This window comes from Botryllus schlosseri, chromosome 6 (genome assembly GCF_051294905.1).
Source record: "Botryllus schlosseri isolate E-star chromosome 6, Bs_hap1, whole genome shotgun sequence".
Lineage (NCBI taxonomy): Eukaryota > Metazoa > Chordata > Ascidiacea > Stolidobranchia > Styelidae > Botryllus > Botryllus schlosseri.
In genome coordinates, this window is record NC_137241.1 from 2,846,964 (window position 1) to 2,854,520 (window position 7,557).

The following is a 7,557-nucleotide window of genomic DNA, read 5'->3' on the forward strand; positions in this document are numbered from 1 at the left end:
TAGCGTAGCACGTACCTATACATAGTCAACTTTAATATCAATACATGTTTATCGTAAGTCCTACACAGTCATGATATCCGGCCGAGTTTGACTTTTAGAAAACATTATACCGACATCGCGACATCTTACAAAATTGAAACCGCGGTGACTGCTTGAGAGACCTACCAGTGATATCGCGGTAATCTAGTTACTTCCACAAAATAGTATGTATTCAACTTACTTTCCACAAATCTAACGCGCAAAACAATTTACTTTGCTAACGAAAAGTACTGAGTCATCATATCATTATCCACGCAACAATACACCTAAAACATACTATCGTACAAAATGGTCGCTAACCTCTTTGTGCACCAGCTGTAAATCTCACAAGCAACAAGTTTCAAGATTCCAGTTATTGAAAAAATGTTAAAGTGTTTCTCCTGCGCCAAGTCGTTATGTTGACGAAAGCGTATATTGTAATATCATGATCGATTTGCATTCGTTGCTCACAAACTGTCACTACTCTAAATAATTATTTTTCACTCAAACACAACAGCATACTTGTCGCCATTCGTTTTCATCAAGCACGAGTTCAATAAACTTACTTACCACGACATGAATTGGTATTTTTATGTTGTGTAAATAGGTAATAATTAATTTTAGTAACACTATACCAACATCATCGAGTTGTGCGAATAGATTTACATGTGGTGTTATGGTTTTAATCGAAGTACACTGCACGATCTAATGTAGAGTCATCTCTATTGTATAGCAACTCGGTAATCGAAATGCATGCATTAACATTTAAACAGCGATCGTGTTTCGTCACGCGAAAAATATGTTCCCTACTGCGATACTCTGCACAGGGCATGCAAATCCTTTTCACACTCGTAATAGTATACCAACGGCTACCGGCGACAACGTTTAACAATACCAACGACACTAAACATACGATACCTACCCAATCTGCAAATTGTTTCGATTTATTCTGTCTGTTTCAATTTAAGATAAGGAAGCCCATTTCACTCAATGTATCGATGCCTACGGTACTCTACAAAATTTTCTGATTAATTCGCCCTATGCTTATTTATCACAAGAAAGATGATTTGATACCTAAAGTACGAAATACTTTTTCGCTTGAGCTAAGCCGCAGCGCCTGGAGTGGAATTTTACGGGGTATGTGGACTCATTTCGTAGGGCTCTATGCCATAGGAACATACTTTACGCTCCAATTCGATTCCCACACATTCCATATAATTACTAACAGAACCATTGAGTACCAGCCTTGACATTTTCCGTAGTACTAGATGGCATGTATACAATTTCACGACATCCGACATTACGACGAAGACTATCAAAATATCGAAAGAAGCCCTCTATTCTTTTCTGAAATAATCAAGGTTTTATCAGGAATTCCCTTCATATAAACTCCAGCAGAATCACTAATAACCTCTCAAGTGTACTCAATTTACTCTAATTTGATACTCGTGTACCAAATCCCTATTTTCCGCAAGTATGATAGAGGCTATCGCTCGATACTCAACGATTCGTAATTTTGCTGGAATACAAGTACAATTAGTTTAAAGTAGTTTGAGGTTACGTTTGTATCACCTCGACAAGTGCTATTATCAAAAAATGCTTTTGCTAAACTCTTACACTTTCACTAAACTTCTACACTGAATCTTGTAAAGTAGATAGAAAAGGAAAACTATTAACATAAGGTAAGTGAGAAGCACGCAAATTTCGATTGCATACAAATGCCACAAACTGCGCTAACTTCCAGAGTTGTTAAGTATAGAAGTACTCGTACGTCTTGAGAATACCCAAGTAGGTTTTTTTGCCTACATGTACCAAATACTCTCAAGTCCTTATGATATTGGAGTACATCAATTTCATGATAGCTACAGTATTAAACAGAAATAGACCTAGAGTACTAACGTTTTTGTGCAGTGAGAGTTCGCAACTTATCGAAGTATTTTTGTTATTTTTATTGCGATAAGTCATTCTGCAGCGCAAAAATGCGTCGTAGGATATAGATGAAACTAGCACCACTCATCAAGACCGCTGATAACAGTACATTTCAACATTTAGTTGCAGTAAATTTCGAGTAAAGTACAAGAAGTGATGATTTCCGAGTGAGTTAAAAAGTAAGTATTGCAGGTATAGTTTACCTGAAAACCGAATACTCTGAAATAGAAGTAGATGCAGTGTAAATAGTTAATCACTTGATTAAGTATAGCGCAAGCAGATAAAACCTATACTTGAGTACTACAAAATACACGACTACTTCGCTATCGACTCCCTCCACGTAATAAGTGACTACGTTTTAAGACTGCTTTTACCGATACTCGTCAGTTTCCGTTTTAGATAGAATTCGGAAACCAAATAATTTCATAAACATAAGCTAATTAAATGAATTTACTCGAATGTACTATGCCGCGCTGATAAGATTAATTATAATATACTTATCATGTTAGAGCGATTTTTCTAGCGTAGAAAATCTTTCAAATGTAGTAAGCAGGTCAATATGAAGATATTCGTTGAGCTGAATAAACATAAAAAATACTCTAGACGACTTTATCGGTACTTTACAGTTTCAGTTTAAGATAAAATTTGTCCCTTTCACTCCTCGCTATCTAAACATGTTTAGAATATATTATTTGCGATGATACGAACCCGTAAAGTACTCAAGTAGCTTTTCGTTGGATATAGATGAAACTGACACCACTCACCAAGACCACTGGCCCACTGACAAAAAGTACATTTCAACATTTTAGTAACAGTAAAGTCCTACTAAAGTACAAGAAGTCATGATTTCCGACTGAGTTAAAAAGTAAGTATTGAAGGTATAGTTTGCTCGAAAACCGAAAAAACTCTGAAATAGAAGTAGATGCAGTGTAAATAGTCAATCACTTCATTTAGTATAGCGCAAGCAGGCCAAACCTATACTTGAGTACTCCAAAATATACAAGTACTCCCTCCACGTAAAAAGCGACTAGGGTTTAGACTACTTTATCGGTACTTGACAGTTTTAGATAAAATTTGGTGAGACTTTAAATTTAAAGTAGTTTGAGCTTACGTTTGTATCACCTTGACAAGTATCATTATCAGACATGAAAATGATACTATCACCTAATACAGAAGTTAACACACGTCAATGTGCTTCGGAATTCACGAGAAATTGCTTACTAAGAGAAGTATATTCTTGTATACACAATAGTGGAGAGAATCTTTAAAATGTAGTAAGCAGGGCGATGGGTATTCATTGAGTTGTATAAGCATAAAAAACATTCCCGCGCGCGTCTTAGTATTAGGTGGTAGGGTAGGAAGTGTTAGGTTTAGGAGCGCGCGGGAATGTTTTTTATGCTTATACAACTCAATGAATACCCATCGCCCTGCTTACTACATTTTAAAGATTCTCTCCACTATTGTGTATACAAGAATATACTTCTCTTAGTAAGCAATTTCTCGTGAATTCCGAAGCACATTGACGTGTGTTAACTTCTGTATTAGGTGATAGTATCATTTTCATGTCTGATAATGATACTTGTCAAGGTGATACAAACGTAAGCTCAAACTACTTTAAATTTAAAGTCTCACCAAATTTTATCTAAAACTGTCAAGTACCGATAAAGTAGTCTAAACCCTAGTCGCTTTTTACGTGGAGGGAGTAGGGGAGATGTGGTACCGATGGATCACTGGGACCGAAAATACTTTGAAAATTCTCTATGATAATTCCATGATTGCACTCCGTGAACTTGTCTACAATTGCATGCTGGCAAAATCTTTCCTCACATACAAAAAAAATCGACGTGCGCGAGCTATGGGGTCTCTCACAGATGATTTTTGTTTTGGGGGGTCCAAACTAAATTTAGATCGACATATACATTTTTCTTTGTAACCTTCAACACGAACAAACCAGCAATCATTTTTATTGTGAAGTGTAGGGCTTGTATCAGGCTATATAATGGCACCTATTATTTTTTCAGTACTTTCCTTGAGTGGACTTTTTTTCGATTCATGTATAAAATTCGTAGGGTGGGGACCGATGATACAATAGCCAAATCAAGCAAAATAATCAAGCATACTAATCATGAAACAAATGAAACATGCCTACGTACAGAAAATCTTTATCTAATAATTGCATATGATGTTTTATCGCTATAACGAGGTATTTGGAAGTCACACTGTCGATTTTCGGGCAATATGTATGCACCCACAAATTTATAAGTTCGAGCCTAAATCGAAACGTGATTTTATGACAACATTTGAGTTAATATTTATTCTATTTTTTGACAGTTGCGACCAAACATTCTTCTTTGGCTTGCTGCAGCTTAGATTATAATACTGAGCTAGAAAAGTAGTCACATTTGAGTTTTTTAGGGTATATGTGTCATAGGTCCCCGGGTCGTGTGTCATTGGACCCACCGGGTGGGGACCGATGACACGTTCGAGCAACAAATTTTGAACGTCCATAAATATTTTTTGAAAAGACGGATATTCATGTATATGTGCGCGATAGGTAGAGCTTGTATCAAAGTGCTGAGCCAGCAAAAGATCTGCTGTTTTCGGCTGAACATTTCGGGGCCAGCGATCATTTTCCAATTTTTGATCCATCGGTACCACATCTCCCCTACTTGTATATTTTGGAGTACTCAAGTATAGGTTTGGCCTGCTTGCGCTATACTAAATGAAGTGATTGACTATTTACACTGCATCTACTTCTATTTCAGAGTTTTTTCGGTTTTCGAGCAAACTATACCTTCAATACTTACTTTTTAACTCAGTCGGAAATCATGACTTCTTGTACTTTAGTAGGACTTTACTGTTACTAAAATGTTGAAATGTACTTTTTGTCAGTGGGCCAGTGGTCTTGGTGAGTGGTGTCAGTTTCATCTATATCCAACGAAAAGCTACTTGAGTACTTTACGGGTTCGTATCATCGCAAATAATATATTCTAAACATGTTTAGATAGCGAGGAGTGAAAGGGACAAATTTTATCTAAAACTGAAACTGTAAAGTACCGATAAAGTCGTCTAGAGTATTTTTTATGTTTATTCAGCTCAACGAATATCTTCATATTGACCTGCTTACTACATTTGAAAGATTTTCTACGCTAGAAAAATCGCTCTAACATGATAAGTACACACAAAAAAAAATTTACCTCGATTTACCGCGAAATGTCTGGAAGCAGGGTGGCCAGCCACTTGGCTGTAATATAACATTACCGTCACTCAATGTAAATTCAACTTACACCCGTCCGGTAATCTAGCTTTACATGCCAGACGGTAATGTTACAGTCACCTCTGGTATATTCAATCTACATTCTCTCCTGTACATTTACGAGCGAGAATGTAATTTTACCGCTTACCTAGTATCTACAACCCTACATGCTGTCCTTTGTAAATCAGATTACATGCCAGCTTCTAAATTCACATACATCCATACCTATCCCAAAGCAACGCGATGCCAAAATACCTCAAAAGTTTCTTCACGCTCTAAAAACGACATTGGGACAACTATATAATATATAACAGTGTATATTCATTGATGATTCACGATGAAAAAGTATTGCTGCTGGAGGTCTAATTCTTCTTTAGGAGGAATGCAAATATAGCACAAGTAGTCCCAAGAAAAGGTGAATTAATTCCACCGCCGGATAAACTTCCAATTGTGTCTTTTTCTCGTCTTCATTCCTTCTGTGTGACTAGTATCTTGCAGTTCCACTAAAAAGAACTCATGCGTAAGTCGCTATATTAAGCAAAGTTCCTAACCTAGACATGACATTACAATAACTACAAGACAAATAGGCTAACAAAAATATAACAATTTTTGAAGTACCGGTACTGGTACATTGTGTGATGACGGCTCCGCCTTTTACATGATATAGCAGAGATTCATGACTTACTTTATCTAATGCAGCGGTTCTCAACCTTTTGGACATGCGCCACCCTCGGCGATGGCCAAAAAGTTTGCGCCCCCCTGCACTTATCTAATACAGAGATAGGCAACCTTTTTGCTAATCACGGTCACATTTCAATTACTTAGGTAGCGCAAGGCAGCATTACAGGGCATAGCCGCCGCATAGCAACCAATATTGCATCCAAGTCTGTCTTAAGCAGTGCAGTTCGCCAGCTATTACCAACAGCTACCCAGCGCACTGAGCTTTAGGATACTGCCAAATCTATGAAGTAATGAATGACTTACACGCGTGAATTGCTCTAAATCTTCAAAGAATATCAAAAATTTGCTCAAATGAAGTTGAGTGCGACTGCTGGAGTTTGAATTTGGCGAGCTTTCTTGAATACGAAATAGGTTTCTTCTTCAACAATCGTCTTCTGAAAATGGTTGTGAAACACATGTTTAGTCAGAATTCAAACAGACTTAGTCAATTTCTCGCGCCCCGCAGGTTGAGAACCACTGATCTAATGTATTGAAGCAAAATGTTTCTCATTTGAGGTGGCATGTGTGCCAAACAAATCCAGCAGTGGATGGAAACATCCCTATATGCAGCTATGCTATGGCCCGAAAATTACATGAACAAGCCAACAGTTTCAACTCATCTGTGGCGGAGTATGTGGTGTCACAGGTCACTATGTGAGTCGACTAATATCGCAAAATAGAACAGAGAATGCGGCGAATGAAATATTTCAATAATGAAATCAAAGTCGGTGGTGTGCAGTGTGCACAGTCGCAGATATTCACGGTAACAAATACTATGCAGTACTGTACCTTTTACGATGCGTATCCCATTCAGCATTCCTAGGAATCTTTAACGATCCACTTTCTTCAAGCACAACAAGCTTCGCTCCACCCGAGTTGGAATCCCGGTACGTTTAGCGAGACACCGATTCCATACTGGCGCTCCACCCTTTGCTCAAATCTCAATAATGGCCAGACGACGATGCGACACTCGAACGATTTCAAAATGAGTGGTATTCATCCGCTGACATGCCACGAATAATATTTACTGGCCATGATATAATGATTGATTTAGGTCGTATTTTTTCATACAGAAACATTTATTATTACATATAGACCCTTTCTTTTCCATCTAATCTCGTATAAATTGATATATATTCCACGTGATGTTACTACTTACTGTACTTACGTAACCAGACGCTGCTTGTGATGTCACAGTTGTGCGTTGGTTGTTTACTACGAAACTCAGAAAAAGCAGTAACGCGTAACCCTAACCTACTGTAACCTATAACAGATCGCCATGTCCGCCGTTAACAAATGGTCAACTGAGCACGCGGTGCTGACATTTCTAGTTTCCCGAACAATATTATGCATCCTAAACTGATATTTTAACTTATCAGTCCTATCTGTGGTAACCAACGAGACCGGCCGTATAGCCATTAGCCATAGCCTTATAATATAATAAAATGGCTATGGTGTACCGCATTAGCTACGATTGTCAGTTGTTTCTTTTACCCTAGTATGTAATTTACTGAAATTGGTACTAGGGCCAACAATTAGCGTATGGTAGACCCCAGTCTCGCGAACGTGGTTGAATCAGGTCAAATCACCACAAAAATGATATCAGTAACATTCAGTTTCACGTATAACATTGG

The 7,557-nt window shown here is 37.7% G+C and overlaps 1 long non-coding RNA gene across 1 annotated transcript; it reads right to left on the reverse strand.

The window, feature by feature from the left end:
* Positions 1-5,504: 5,504 nt before the first annotated feature.
* Positions 5,505-7,137, reverse strand: LOC145440115 (uncharacterized). Its single transcript, XR_013915428.1, has 3 exons — positions 6,713-7,137; positions 6,188-6,318; positions 5,505-5,706 (listed from the first exon to the last, which is right to left on the reverse strand). It is a non-coding gene; the product is annotated as an uncharacterized LOC145440115 (long non-coding RNA).
* Positions 7,138-7,557: the final 420 nt, after the last annotated feature.